This window comes from Aythya ferina (assembly GCF_964211825.1).
Source record: "Aythya ferina genome assembly, chromosome: 7".
NCBI lineage: Eukaryota > Metazoa > Chordata > Aves > Anseriformes > Anatidae > Aythya > Aythya ferina.
The window spans coordinates 3492510-3509192 of record NC_140302.1 but is presented as its reverse complement, the minus strand read 5'-3'; the positions used below and the strand labels follow the sequence as shown (position 1 = coordinate 3509192).

At 39.1% G+C, this 16683-nt stretch overlaps 1 long non-coding RNA gene across 1 annotated transcript in view; it reads right to left on the bottom strand.

Moving 5' to 3' along the window:
* Nucleotides 1-16683, bottom strand: part of LOC311440068 — a 599898-nt gene that overhangs the window by 445705 nt on the left and 137510 nt on the right. The window contains exons 19-20 of the long non-coding RNA XR_014695191.1: nt 10410-10664; nt 10133-10237 (exon numbers count right to left, since the gene is read on the bottom strand). This is a non-coding gene — a long non-coding RNA (uncharacterized lncRNA). The remainder of the gene's footprint in view (nt 1-10132; nt 10238-10409; nt 10665-16683) is intronic.

Below are 16683 nucleotides of genomic sequence, written 5' to 3'. Positions count from 1 at the left end.
ACCCCTGTTTAAGTGTAATCACTTTTACACTCGTTTTAAGTCAGCGGCATCAAGAGACAGTGGCACTGAAGGAGCCTACCTGAGCACTGTCTCACAGGACAATACCAAGACTTTTTCCCCACACACTATGAGCAACAGCTGATTATTACCTGTGACTCCAAACCACCAGGCAAGCCCCACACATAGATGATCCATGAGGCTCATCAGGGCAGTTAATTGCAATCAGGGCCCTGACATCAGCTTGCAGGCTTTCCTTCCCAGCTAACTTTGCTTTCTCCTGGTGATAACGAGCCAGCAGAATATCAGATGGCTGACACTGCACAAGTTTACTCCCGAAGGCTGGATTATTTTCTATAACAAATTTCATGTCTTGTCCTATTTACAGATTCATTTATTTATTTTTACAATCCTACAAATGAATTCATTATTTGGAATTAATAGAAATGTTCAGAAGAAGAAATGGTTTTTATTTTGTTCTGATTCCCCAGGTGACTCGCACAGTCGTATTTCCGAGCTCCCTATCTGCACTCTGCAAATGTATTGAAATATGTATTTTGACAGCTGCTCAAGAGGTACCGGTGCAAGGAGTTTTATCACCAGGAGCCTTCTGGCTGCCAAGTTTAACATGGGGTCAACAAAATTCTAGTAAATTGAATTACAAGTAAAATATTTGTATAGTCTGCAAACCATTTTATGGTACATGAAGACTGTACCACTAACATGTATTTGCAGAATGAGCCCGGTTTCACTGCTTTCTTAGGAAGCATTCAGTTTTCTGTTACAGCCTATTTGTCTTTTTTTTTTTTTTATATTGCCTGCCACACTGTGAATCCTTTAAAGTGCTAATAATCTTTTTTTTCTTCAGTTTAGGAGTTTTTGCTGATTTCTGGTGGTTGAATGCCAAGCGTTTCTTGCTGAGTAAAGAATTTCAGTTTTCATTTGTTGTCTGAGGTGACATAGCTAATTAGGAGTTATCATGTGGCAGAGCCTTATCAACCTCTCATTAACATTCTTACCATAATTTCAGGGAAAAAAATATATTTTTCCCACAGAATAATCCAAGTAAAAAAAAAAAAATAAAACAGATGCAAGACTGCATTGCAGTGCTCTCTTATTTTCACCCAGCATGAGTGAAAGCATTACTAAATGTTGTTCTAACAAAAAACCTGTTACCAGCAGTATTTAGTCCTGAGCAGGCTGCATCGCAACTTTGAATTATCACCACCTTCATAACACGTGATCATTTCTACTTTCATTTTGGGTGGCTTCGATCACTATGAGAAGAAAGCGCAAACTGGATCGCCTCTTCCCCATTTATAAAGCCCTTTTTATCCTTTTGGGGCTGTTGGAAGCCTGATAGAAATAGGAGTTTCTACCACTTTTGCTGTAGAGAACTCTCTTATCTCCATAGCAATGCTTCTGCAGCAGAAAGCTAGCAGACAGTGAGGGGCTCTGAAAGCAGCTTAATGTCCCTTCACGTACAGCCCCACGGCTATGAAATACACCCAGACAGCTTTACCAGTCCCAGAAATCCAGAAACCAGCCCCTGTCTAACAAAATGCTGCTAGGGGCCTCCCTGCTGCTCGTATCAGCCACAGGTTCTGTTGCAGGTTCAGTTTCAGCCCAGATTGGTCCCATTTGTGCCCCCCCACCCCACCAACCCCCTGTAGTACTTCCCTCTCCAGCCTCCCCTGTTTCAGGCAGTTGCAGCCCCATCCTGCTCAAGACAGACTCACGTAAGGGGTGGAAGGAGACTAAAACTGAAGGAGTTTGGATAAACCCACAAGCTGCTCCCACAGCTCAGACTTCAGGAGGGGCAGGGCTCCAGGGAAGGAGCCAAGCCACCTCTTGCAGCCCAGCCCACGTCCTGCCGTGGAGATGCTGGCAGGAGAGCAAGGAAGGAAGAAACAAAGAGTTCTGAGACACCCTTCCAAATATCTCATCTGATGTCCCCCTCCAATGGAAACAACTGAAACAGCCTGAGGAGCTAGGACCAAACACCTTCACCTCTGCACTGCAACTTTGCTTCTCTTGCTCAGTGATCCTCAATCACCTTTTTCACGGGTGCAATGCACCAAGGTCTTCCAAACAAGGGGAGTTATACATGTTATAAACATGAGAAAGGCATTAATGAACTCACAGCAGTCATCTGGGGAACAGAGGAAAAGCAAGAAAAGCGCCTGAATCCTCACAGGTGGTTACATACCTGGCACGTTGCCCCCCAGTTTCAAAGGAATCCAATTTTCTTTTGTGATTCTGAAACACATCAGCTGACATTTCTTGCTATTGCTAACTCAGAGTAAGACATATCTTTATTTCAACAGTGGATAAACCAGATACCTGCACGCTGGAAAATTATATGCTGGTATCGATTTTCTTAGTAGTAATAATTCACCACCAGTAGCAACAGAAACCACACTTTGAAAACTGGTTCCCTAATGGCATTCTAACATTTCAGACTATTTTGTGCGGTAAAAAATACAGAAACTACAGTAAGACATTTGCCTGCTTAAATAGAAGATTTCTCTAATTAAATTGGAAGAATTCTGCACGGGTACTTTGACTCAGGAGGTCCTCTGTCACTTCTGCAGGAAGAAAACCTTTAATTTGAAGAAAAGTGAGCAAAACACAATGAGGAAGGCAAACTCTTCTAGTTTGTTCTTCTAATGTATAAGGCCAGGGCTCAAGTGAGAGCACAGTTTGTGTGGGCTTCAGTACAGTACAGCTTGCTTTCTTCAAATACTACAGCCAAGAAGAATGGTGTAAGAAAATCAAAGGTTCGATCTAGCATATCTTCAAGCATGAGCCAGACTTGGGGTTGGAGTTCAAGTCTGGATTTAGCTCTTGTTAAACTGCAGGAGAAGATGGCAAACAGCCCGCACATCACAAGCCCTCGGCCACCTGCAGCTGAGGGCTGCTGAGAGCAATGCTGTGACTGCACCTGAGCCTGCAAGGAGAAAGCAGCCAGTGCTGCTCCATTGCCACTCTGAGTCACGCAGGGTCTGGCCCAGTCTGGGGGCTTGGCCCCAGCTCTTCCTCCCCACGCAAGGCTGGATGTCAGCTCAGACAAAAGAGCACGTGTAAGAAAATGCCTGGGTTATAGAAAATAAGGGTTAGTGACTAACCTGCTTTTTCTTACCTACACTTAGAGGCCTATTATAATTTTAGAATTAGTTTTAGCACTGAACGTACAGTTTTATAGTTTAGTCCTAGCAATAATTTGAATATTTACTGCAAATTACCAATTGTTTTTTCTTTCCTAAGTTCCCCCAGCAGTTTCACGTGGATAAGATCTCCTTGGATCATACCTTCAAATATTATTTTGAAGTATACACTAACAATTTGCATATTTTCTTAAGAAGCATCTTCATTTCAGCACTCTGTGCTGTTACCTCTGAGTAAATGGGAGTGTTGAATATTAAGGTAACACTATGAAGCTCCAGGTGGGGAACTTTAATCCAGAGCTCCATAAGAAAAGAACATATTTTCATTAGTCCAATAGTAAACACACCATTCATGTGAAAATATTAGACAAGGAAAAAACTAAAGAACATGAGCAAGTTACTCTGAAGTCATGTTTTTAAATGCTACCTCTTAGAAGTGTATAATCTTTCATAGTTCTGTGAAATCCTTTCAGAGAGGTCTCTTTTAATGTATCAGCTTAATAGACTTGAAAATTGTTTGCTTTATTCATAGATGTCTTAAGCAGGAGCCAATGACTGGAACTATCAGCCAGTCAGGAAAGTATCTGATCAGTAAATCCACGTTTCAAGATCATCAAAACTAAGAGTCCAGTGGGCTAAGTACCACACAGCCTATAAAATACAGCTGTTACATGGTACGCAGCAGAACAGACCCTGAAAAAGGGCCCAATGACCAGAACTTTAAAAAGTGTGAAAACCAAAGCTGCATTTCATTATTAGTTAAACCAAGTCTCATCCCTCTTTCTTATGAAGTAAAAGGATTGTACTCTATTAGAAGTGTGTCAATTACTAGCAGCCAGATACCACAAAATAAAACTTAGTGGCCATATTGAACAAATAAGTATCTGTAAAGCTGACTTCTTTATACACAGACCCCTGCAAATAGACTGCGTTGCAACCTCACAATAGAAGCACAGTTAGATATACAGTTATTACACACACTTATTTTCAAGACTTCATTGTTCCTTTACATCTTAGCAGTGAAGACAGGAAATAAAAAATAAGGCTGGGAAAACAAGACTGGCACTGAAAATGGAATAGCTGTGGAAAAGAGGTACACGGGCTGCAGGGAAGTCAGGCAGCAAGGCTAGTCTCTTAGAGTGAAGCAAACACAGAGCACGAAGGACTGTGCAAACATGGAACGACTGAAAAAAGACAAAGGAATGTGAAGACAGGAAACAGAGAAATGGGTATTAAAAATGTAAGTTTTGTATTACTGTTCTGGAGATCCCAAAATCTAATACACTTATTTTGAATAAAATATGTGATCAAGAGTTTATATACTTCTCCAAAATAAATATCTTGCAGTAATACACCGATGAATCTGATTGGGAAAGTCAAAATTAAAAACAAACAAACAAAACCACTTCTATTATTTGGGAGTATTACATAATAAAACTTGCTTGAGTTTTATTAATACATCTGACTCTAACCAAAGCCAGATCGAAAGAGTTTGCAGGCAGAAGCCAGCTAATGACAGAGTCTGGCTTGGAACAGCACTGTCGGTGCACCATAAAGCGCCTAACCTAACTGTTACAATTATCCCCAATTCAAACATTACAAGTTGGATTTAAACTCATACTGAAAAGAAACCCACAGATATTAAAAGTAGAAATGCACAGTTAGGACATGTGCATATCCTTAATTATGGCACATGGCGGCACAATTGGGAGGGGGATGAAATTATCATCCAAGATGTATGCATTTCTTTTCCTCCAGTGTGCAAACACAAATGCTAAGATACCTTAATTAGAGACATATGGCTAGTGCACAAACTCACTGCAGGGTATTGTTAATGCAATTTGAGTGCCCAAACTATGCTCATTCAGATGTTTTTGAATTACTCTGAATACTTATAGATAATAGTAACTAACTCTGAAAATGCTGATTGAAAAGATCATTGGGTTTGAGATAACGACAACGCAAACTTCTACCGTGTCTAACCACAAATCATAAGCATACTGTCCCCAGATTAATGCAAACACACATCCACAGAGCAGCTCTGATTTGGTTACCTCCAGAAAGTAGGTCATTTTGGAGAAGAGCCCAGGAAAAAGCAGCTATAAGTTATATCACTGATCCACGTCCATGTCACGGTGCCATAGTAACATTTGGAGATAGTAAGGGCACTCAGGGTCTTGTAAAATCAGCCCCTTACATATTTTAGAAGAGTCACAAGTCAACAAATAATGGTGAAAGCTGTACAATGCATCCCAAAACAAATTAGAAAACTGGTGGAGGGGTTCAATGGAGAGCCAATGCGCATAAACACTGATTTCAGTTGCAGCACAGATGAAAATAGTTTAGAGGTAACAGAACTTCGTTCCTCATATGATATTTTATTGGAAATCTAAAAAAAAAAAAAAAATAAACAAAATAAAGTAGTTCAAAGGTACTGAGTTCTGCTTTGATTGTGTATTACCTCATCCCTTGACACACTAGAAGCAAAAAGATGTTTCTTTAGCTTGCCAGTAATGAGGAGAAGGCAAAATTAACAAGGTGCTAAACTGAAGGTAGGAAGATGTTATGTTATAAAGCAATGCTCGATAATAAATGGTGCTATTAGTGGATAACAGACAAATAAAACCAGATAATAAATTACCCACTGACTATTAACCTATTGATCATCTTGCCTCCTTCAACCTTTTTCTGTCTCAGTGGCCATATCCATAACCAGGATCCCGCTGACACAAACACTCCCCCTCATTGCTGCTGACACCCCCTTCAAGTCCATGAGGTATGATCATTTACATCACCCAATGAGCTGCATGGGGCACATAAATTAGGTGTCTGCCTTGAGTTCCCTGCACACACTAACCACCTGTAGCTGTTAATGAGAAATTTGGGATGTGGTGAGAAGGACAGCACTAACCGTGCTCTTCCTGAGCATTTTTCAGTCTTAAAAAAAAAAAAAAAAAAAAAGAAAAAGAGCGCCTTTATCACTGAAAAATACAGGAAATAGTTTGCTTACAAAATGAAAAGTGTTTTTAAAGGTCAAAAAATGACCTACATCACAAGCAAAGAATGATGTTACCATGTTCCTCACTCCATCACCTAAGCTGTTAAAATGTGCGGATATTGCATATAGAATTTCTTGCTGCCCATTATCTTTCATTCAACAATAAAAAGTTCTTTTTTCTATATTTATCCATTTAAAAAATAGCAGTATTATCTTTGCGTGTTTACTACAAGACACCACAGTAAATGAAGCATTGCTGTGTGCACACTTCAGTGCTCCAATACTATCAAGAACCGTCTGCTATTTCTATCATTGTCCTTCTTTTTATTTCCCTTGTGTATTTCAGATACATCTCCCATTAACTGGAAGCAGTAAGAAGCTGAGAATGGAGACAGTAGAAGTAATGAAAAGAAGGCTTCCTGCTCTAGGGCTGTCTGTAGAGGGGTGCGCTGCCCCTGCTCACACCCCTGCTGTTACTGCAACTGCTGTCCAGTCAGCATATTAAACAACTCCTCATTTCTGCTTTTCTTCGTCTAAATCAGAGAACTGAAAATTCATCCAAAGATTCTGCTCAAGAGTGTTTATCCCTATTTTATGCTATTCTGTGATCCCTAAATTCTGCAGACCTAAATATCTTGTTAACACACTTTGACACACTATAGAAAAGTAAAGGTACCAACTGTCATTTTCACTGATGAAGTGAATACACCTTCACTTTCCTACTTCCTATGCAGAAATGAGTGACGATGAAGATGACAGTGGAAACAGAGCAGGAGAGAAGCAGGTGTGGAAGAAGCACAGTACCGTCCTTTAAAAATATATGCCTAGCATCTTGATTAGATTAACAGGGTTGCTCCAGGTCTGATCTCTCCGCAATCTTACAAACCACTGACATTACCATGGCTGTAAAAAGCAACTGCACCAAGTACAACCCAAAAGCAACCAGCTCAGTAAAGCATCTTCTCTCCAGCAACAGCCAATAGCAGTTAATCAGCAAAAAGTAAAAGCTGTGGCACAAATGGAAAGTGATGCTTCCTACCATCCCTCCCAACTCCAGAAGTTCATAAGCCCAGAGCCCTCCTGGCTGAGAGGAGATGTCTCTCCTCTCCTTCAGCAGACACTGACGGATTGTTCTTTCGTACATGTACTCTGTTATTTATTTATTTATTATTATTGTTTTCTGTCTATTTTCATCTAAAAGCATAGAAAACAATGCACTATTTGTTCTGGCAATTTCCTATTCATTGACTGATGAAACAACAATAAATGGGAGTATATTTGGGGAAGGGTTTTAAAAAAATCCTAACACTACTCATTCCTAAAAAAAAAAAATGCAGGCTTATAGTTTATGAGGAAACAGTGTTTCTAAAACCAACTCCAAATCTCCAGTATATCTGTAACAAAAATCATAGATGTAAATTTATTTCTCTGTTAATTATACATCCACACAGCAAACTGTTTCTTCTATACAGAAATTCTCCCTGAATATATATTGCTTTTATTATTTCTTATTTCTATCATTTCTTATTTATCTTATTTCTTATTTATCATCTATTATTTCTTTGTAAAACAAATATCCAAGAATGATATTTTAAAATGAAATTCAAAAGCAATGTTGGAGTAGTTTTAGAAGTTTTCAAGCTATTTCATTTCATGTTTCTGAATGCCACTTACTAGTGTAATTAATACACAACTTCAGCCTCAATAGAAAAGCTCTCAATAGCACAAATATTTGAGAACATCTCACCTTAAAAGAACACCAGAACAGATTGCAAACCGTAAAGGATAGGGAGAGCTTTGATTCTTTAATAGTGTTTCAGATCTGCATGTTGAAAGTTGAGCTATTTTATTTATTTATTTTTCATTCAGAATATGTGCCTCAAGAGTCATTAAACCATTTTTTCCCCAAATACTTCAGTCAGTGATAAAAAAGTTTCATAAAAACCCAGTGATGCAATTCAAGGCTGCCGACTGACAGAACTACCTAGCTAATTAATCACTGGCAGACAGGATGTTATGATACAGCAGAATTACTGGACTTCAAGACAAAGATAAGACTGACAGATTCTACCTCCAGCAGATCTTGATACTAAAGCACAAGGTTTCCTTCACTCTGTTTCTTTCATAGATTAAAAAAAAAAAAAAAAAGTGACAATATTAGCATATTAAAGCCCCATACATTTGGAATTTGTAATTGTTCAGAAACAAATGGGCTTTTCCCAAACCTGTGTGTAGGAAGTGAAGTCTCCACTGGGCTACACCGATGAATGTCCCTGACTGCAGCAGCCTTTAGAGAAAAAAAAAACACTTGAATAATAACTGCTGGTAATTCAGCAATCCAATTTCTCTGCTGGCTGTTCAAAGAAACCAACCTGTTTGTCTCATGAAGCAGCTTTGCAAGGTTACAAATAATTTTGAAAGCATTCTAAATATCTAAAATATGATAAAGAGATATTCATAATAAAAACTTTATAATATCTGGCAAAACCATTTTTTTTTTTTGTTCAGGTTATTTTAATTTAGTATACAGGAAAATAGTTTTGATGGGAACACCACTCTTTTCTTGAATATCTACCTCCATGAAGAAACGAATATCAAATAATAAACATCATCAAGAGACAACTAACAGGCAGAAGATTCCATCTTGGATTACTTTTAACAATGTTAGAGGCATTTCTGAGCTAACATAACTGACAAAAAAATACTGCTACATTCAGGTCTAACTCTATTATATTCTTGTGTATTCTGTCATACCACAGTACATGCTGTTGAAGAAAATCATGGGGACATGCACTCAGCAGAAGTTTTCTACAGTTACAAAAGAAAGAAAGATCCAAATTCCTCCCAAACTCATGTTTAAATCAATTAAAAAAAAAAAAAAAAAAAAAAAAAAAAACTATTTTCTCTTCTTTTTAGAAAACAGCTGGCCTCAGAAAAAAAAACATCCAATCTTCTCTTGAGAATGTCTATCTGACAGACTAACAAAAAGCTAAACTGTATTTCAGGGAAAGATATGCAGAAAAAGAAATCCAAGAACAAAATAATAATAATAATAATAATAATAGTCTCCCCAGAATTTCGTGAACTCATTAGAAAAATGCCATTAGCTGTGGTTATCATCACACAAATAGAATCACAGTCAGGTCTCCATGCAAGTATGGATGTTCGAGTAGTTTACGTATAGCTAATCCAAGTAGGATTGACATATATGAGTAGAAAACACTACTGAAAACTTAAAAAGAATACAGATAACTTTGCATGCAGCATTCTGCTTCCATGGCTTTGAAAGTCTGCCTTCATACTTCTTGAGAGAACACACTGGACACCAAACAAAGCTCACCTATGACTTTCATGGCACTCTGCGATGAAGAATTAAATGTTCTTTCCCTGCTACTTGAGAGGGGGCTGGACTACATGGCCTCCAGACGTTCCTTCTGACCTAAACCATTCTGTGTAAGTTATAAAGAGGTCTGTCATACCATCTTACCATAAGCAGATCTGCCAGGTAAGTCTAATGTGAGTGCCACACAGCACAGAAAACACAGCTCAGATCTGCAGTGGGGAGCAGGAACTGCCCTGGCTTGGGGAACGACACACAGAGACAGCCTGATGTTCTGGCACAGCTCGCCTGGGCCCAGCCAGCCCACCCGGGCCAGCTTCAGGCTCAGGCTCATCCCTGGATAAAATGAGGCTACTGATGGCAGGGTGAAAAGGGAAGCTGCATAATTAATTTGGCAGAAAAATAAATGCCATGCAGTATGTCAGAAGTATTTAAGAAAAGCAGAGAGCATTTCTGGTAGTAGAAACACAACTGCTGTCAAAACAAATTGTTGCTCTCATGACCTGTATCTTCTGAGACTGTGTCAACCCTTTCTACACTGCATGGTTCTCCACATGACAAAACTCTCTAGTTTGGCAAGTTAACATACACGTATAGCATGTATAAATAATGTGTTAGCAATGTACAGACCTGATATTGCTCCCCATATCATCTTTAAGTGATAAGTCTTTAAGTCAGTCTTCCAGTAGAAGTTCAAGACATCCTCCTTTTCTTTTTGAACGCTACCAGGACAGCCTGCATGACAGAAATTATCTTTATCACAGAATTGTTTTGCTATCAAAAGAACTTAATTATCAGTAGCACCTCATCTTAATGATGTAATGATGCAACACATAATCTTATCATCTCAACACTGTTAAGAAATGTGAAAGTAGGTCTAGACCTCTGTATTTCAAAACCATCATACCTTTTGTAGGTTGAACAGGATTATTTGTCTTCCGTCTTTTCTTCTGTCCCATGTGTCTTCTGTACCATGATGTAATAAAATACTCGCTTACCCAAAGGTGAGACCAAGAGCCAAAAACGGACTGTTGAAATGTCTGTCCTTTTCCTCTGACAGCACGAAGTTCTCTGGCAGTTGTGAATTTTCAGGTAGCTCCATTTAGTGAACAGTTATGCTAACTTCTGTTTAAATATGTTGCAGGTTTTAGGATACTGATACCTGAAAACAATGGGGAAAAATAAAAACAGGTCAAAAAAAGTCATGTAAAGCATTGGCAGTACTTCTGTGTACTTATCCTTAATCCTCCCCCAATGGAGGGATAAAATGTCCTTGGTCAGTAGCTGGCCTCCACGTTAACTAGATTTTTTTCAAAATGTATTCTCAAGACAGGTAGGAAATAGTTATTTTCTTTCTGTATTGCTAACTGAATCAACAAAACCTGTGTGGTCCCCTCCAGAGGCTGAAGTTGGTCTACCACTCTGCCAGGCTGGCAACATTTAAAACCTAAAAGAAGACAGCAAGCACAAGATCTTTTAGTAACAGTTTTAGTAAACTTCAGTAAAACTTTTACCAAAGTTTTATCAGCTTTTCTAATTCTTAATATCTCAATTTAACACTGTATCAATTTTCCAACAAAAATCTTCTAGGAGATTTGTTAGTTCGGATTGCTGTTACTTTTGTTTTGGAAATAGAGAACCAGCCCTGTTTAATGTCATAGCACATACCTATTTCCCCTGGATCAAGTCTACAGATTTGCTGTACATGGAGACCTTTGGCAACAACATTTAGGTTTGCTTAATGTCTGTGGGAATATTTACTTGGATTAGTCATTACCTTGTTTCCTGACTAAGACAATTTCTATTCACTGGTAACATGCATTACTTACTGAAGAGAAATGTATTAGGACAATAAATACATAGAAATACAATTCAGGCACACACACAAAAATTCTATCATTTAGGTACTTAAAATAGGATTATTTCTCAATTTTCTTTTCTGAACAAAAGTAGAGAATATTGTCTCCCTTGGTACAAAGACACGGATTGGATTTATGAACACATTCTGATCATCTTCTTGATCCTGATCAACTGGCAAAGAACGTGGAACTACAGATTTACCACTGCTCTTCTGCATTGAAGAGCAATATAAAAAGGATCAGTAGTCTGTCTGAAACTCAACAACTGCACAGATCCTCCGATACAAATTAGAGAACAGAATGAAAATGGCTTTTAGGTAAATTTTCCCAGTTCCAGTACTCTTTTACTTTTATCCTCTTGGAAGTCTGGGAGAAGAAATGATTCGCTTTGTTCAGATTTTGAAACTGGCAATGGAGAGGCACGAGGAAGGGGAAGAAAAAAAAAAAAAAAAAAACAGATTCTGATTCAGCAAATGAATGACTAAAAAAATACCATAACCTTGACAGATGAGGCAACCAGACCATGACAGGAGAATTATGTCCTAGTCAGACTCACGCTGGAAGACATTCCTCAAGACTAGGACAAAGAATGATAGTGGACCACATTGATCATGATGTTCACTTCTGTTCCAGAAACAAAATTTAAGAGATGAAGCTATTTTAGGGTTTTAATAGCACACACAAACTCCCTAAGGGACTGTAGGGAATCTTCCACTCCTCTCTCCTTAACAAAAAAATGTCTCTTTTTGGAAAAAGAACTTACCAAACAACTACATCCCTGAGAGAAGCTCAGGACAAGGATTGACTTAGATGATTTACAGAACATTCAAATCTCGCCTTTTCTCTGTTGTAGTAAGACAAGAACATTTTATTAACCTTGTGATGTGGAAACAGACAAAGATGTCACATTCCTCTCCTGGGGTCCCTTGCTGCTTTCACTGAGGATGGGAGTGATTTTTTTTGTTAACTGGTGAAATTCTGTCCCTATCAACCTACAGAATATAGGCAGTGTTAAGTGCTGTATACTCTCAAGCAGCCTTACTTCTTACAGCTCACAGGGGAAGCCAGTCTTATCCTACATCCCCACCAAATTCAAACAAAAGAAGCTGTGGTGCTTCAAAAGAAGTGCCGCCCTTTAACACTGATACATGGATTATAATGGAGGGAGAAAAAAAAAGCTCTCTTCAGCAGTTACTACCTCCATGTACACAAGAACAGTGTCTAACTAGGTTGTGTCACGGTTATAATTCCACAGATACTTCGTTAGCTGAGAATGTTACTTGGTTTTCTGTTGGAAAGATCAAAAAGTAAGCAGATGTAACAAAAGAACTTCATTATTCTACATCGTTGATTTGTACCTCTACTCAGCTCTATTCAGTGGCAGCATAACTCAGTGTCAGCAACCCCAAGGGTATTTTTATGTATTTTTACTTTACATTTTTTGTCTAAATCTGGTCAGTCCGCAACTCAAATTTTCCTTTTGAAAGGAAAATACCACTCACAGGCATGCTACAAACTCTCATGCCCTGGAGTTGAACCTTTGTGCACTGCAAGATGAAGGCTGGCCCTTGCTGAATGGCCAGTTCAGCAATCCACATACAGCGAATTTCATGTGTCTTGACTCTGAGGGTCTTTAATATTTCATCAGAGTTTTCCATTAACATAGAACTCAGACTGCAAAAACTGCCAAGGGAAATGAACACCCACAATTCGTGTTTTCAGGGCACTTTAAATCTTTCTGGTAGCTTTGAAAACCTTGGCCTTTGTAGTTACTGTTTCTCTGTACTTACCAAAAACAAGAGATGAAAACTTGCTCTGAGTAAAAGTCAGTGGAAGTTTTGCTATTGATTGCAGTGGTATCAAGATTTCACCCAAGAAATTCAACCGAGGAGTTTAACGAAGCTCTACCTGACAGGGACCGCAGGTTTCTAACTGTGGTGTACCACGACCCATGCAAGGCAGAGTGCCTCTGCCCGGGGGTTGTTCTTTGAACTCCACTGAGACAGCTGCCCTTGCTGCCTAATGATCGTGCCACGCTCAAGCCCATCCCTGACCTGCTTTCCAGACAGAGGCCTAAAGTGAGTGTCTCACATGGACATAGATAGCTCCCACGGACATGGAAACGAATTAACATGCTGCCCAGCCTGTCAGTTGCTTAACTCCAGATTACTTCTTTTCAGTGTTTCTTATTCTGAAACCCCTTTGCACATTTCCCTCTCTCTGCAATCTGTGGCGTGCAAACACAGCAGTCTGGATGCACAGAGTTGGACGCCTTTTGGCATAAATACCTAGAGGTACCAAAAGTTGCAACATACGTTATCTTGATGCATATACTTCTAAAAGATACAGAAATACAAAGAATGGTTTAAGTGTTAAAACAACTCAGTATGCTTTACAACACCTTGTAGTTATGTAGATGTTCTTTGTGACAAACACTGTGCTGCAAACATTTGACAAAAGCCTTTTCATTTGGTTGCTAAATGCTTACAAGATGCTGCAGTCACTAACAGGCTCCCTCACCAGAGGCAGAAGCACAGCGCCCTTACACCGAGCCCTCTGCTGCACGTGTCCTCAAGAGCAGCAAGTGACTGTGACAGTTGCTCCCTGCCAGGAGATATTCTTGGAGATCAGGCACCTTGTACATTTGCTCTTCATCCCTAAATTGACAGAAACTTCCTGCTCAAAAACCTTGATTAGAAGAGGTAGTCATCCATACACAGACTCCCAATTATCCCCTGCCTCCACGATGATACCACATGGCCAGGGTTAAGCAGGCTGGTGGATGCACTTCACAGTACAAGTGCTACTTCACGTAAGAGAAACTGCAACAGCTTTGTTGTGGGACAATTCAACCTTCTGACCTGACCAGCAAGTGATCTGATAACTTCTGGTGACCATGACCAGACAGGGTTTCACGCTGCCTACTGGCTTTCTGAACAATTTGATGATTCAGAGAGCTTTGCACCAAGAGCAGTTAATTTTCTGATAGCAAGTGCAGAAGAGAGCTCACAGGATCTCATCCTTGTGGTTACTAACAAGCTAGTCAGTTTGTTCCCCATAGTGAACTACAAGACAAAACCATATACTGAAAGGCAAATGATAACAAAACAAATCTCGACTTGGTTTTCCTGCTTCCTAAAGATACCGTTAATTGCAAATAATTTTACTGTAACTTAAAATCTCTCAATTTACTAAGTATTCATTAATAAAAATACTAACAAGAGAGAGTTACATGTATTTCCAAATCTACACTTGAAAAAGTAACAGGCCAAGAGTTTCTGAAATGATGAGCAACGACTGAACCAGTTTAAGCAAAATAAGCACACCCTTGAGACAGTCCAGCTGAAACTTTCCATTAAAACGTCTGGGAATGCTCAGTACCTGGCAATTTCCAGTCAAATTGCCAGAACAAATTAGCAGCTGTGCTTTCACTGTGCATCTCAAGCCCGTAAAACCCATACGAAAATAGTCATTATGACAATGGGTAAAAACAACATTAAGAATTGCACAAGGCAGAAAAATCCCTTTAGAGGAAAGAGTTTCTGCTGTTTTGAGTAGTATTCAGAAAATCAGGGGCTTTAACAAACTGAATTTGATGCACAAGAAAAAATAATTAGGTAAAGCAATAGAAGAGAAATGTTTAGTGTCATCTTCATTCACTTTCTGTCTCTCTGTATGGAAAAGGTAAGCATGGGGAGAAAGGGCTTTGAAGACCACCTGGAGCTAAAAGACCCCCAGAAAGAGGGTTTAGGTCAATTTATCAGAAATATCTTGCACAATCTCTACACCACAGAGGCAATCATTTCTTGTGGTGGAGCCAAACAGTATCGGCACCAAAGCTCACTGGGACTAGGATAAATGAGGCTTTAAGTTTACTGTGGACTGAATCACTGTCAGAAATATCCCATCTTGAACAAAATTCCTAGTTAGGGCTAGAGCAGATGAGAGAGCTGACACTACTTTACTTCCCTAATTATCTAAGTTTTAATCCCAGAAACGTTTCTGTTTTCAAAAGTGCCCATTCCCCATCCTTCTCTTGGCTTTAACTTAAAAAATTATTTATGGTCTGCCATGCTGAACCTATTCCTGTTGCTGCTCTCTTTAATCTTGTGCATCCAGATCACCACACATAATTGCACAGGTTACTTTACTGCTTTTAGTATTGGTTTATATGTCATAGCTGACATTTAACAAAGTCAGCTTCAATTTAAAATGTATGAAGATGTCATTATTCATTGAAACTTGTTTAGCCTTTAAATTAAAGAAGAGGCTGAGTAAACTACAATATGTTTTCCATCATATAATCTGGGACAATTCCAGTTCACTGCTTTTACCCTTCTGAATTGCCTAACGCATTCTGCAGCAATGGGAAAATTTCTCAGACACTAGTACGCTTTCAGTATTTATTCGGGTCACACATCATTCTGCAATTCATTGAACAGTAACATTAGTTAAAAAAAACCACCACTTCCATTATGCATTAGATGTAAAATGGGGAGAGGAGCTCATGCAATGTACTGCCTGGTGCTAGTTGTGGTGGAGGGAGTTACCAAGCTGCTCTCACTTCAGCAGGGATTTCAGCTAACAGGTAGCTGGGTATCTGATCTTAACAGATGTCATTCCTGAGTGCACAGCAATACCTTGAATGAACTCTACTTTCCACAGGCAGTATTTCCAGAAATTTGTAACATGAATGGGTTTATGGTACCTTCTTCTCAATCTGGGGACTACTGTTCACTTCTCCTCCAGGCTCCCATGAAACCCCAAGGCTGTATTGCACCCTGAAAACATGGGAGGAATAATACAATTTCGTTATGTGGGTGTTATCCTAACACACTGCTTTTGTACTCTGTACTGAGTATACACACAGTTTGTACAGATCTTACTCATACCCTTTAGGGGTAGAAATTAGGGTAATGGTATAGCACAGGGCAGTATTTACACAGCAATTGCTAGAAAGGGAAGGAGGTGATATGAACACAAACAGAAGACAAATGGACAGGAACAGCCATCTGCAGCTCATGTTTTAATGCCACCGTAATGATGATAAAAAGTTGGGTTAGAAAACTTAACCTATTTGCTGAGCAGTTAAAAAAGCCATATGCATTTGCCCTGAAAGAAATTTGATGAATAGAATAAAGTTCGTCAGCATTTCGAAGTAGAAACCGGGGCTATGTTGTTGTTTTAGTGGTGGTGGTGGTTTTTACCTTTGTAGAGATAAAAGTTCAAATTTCCATCCTATTTTTCTACATTAGCATCCTATCTTCTCCCTTGAAATACCAAAAATAAATTACGGTACTTAAAGCTTTTAGAGGATGAAAT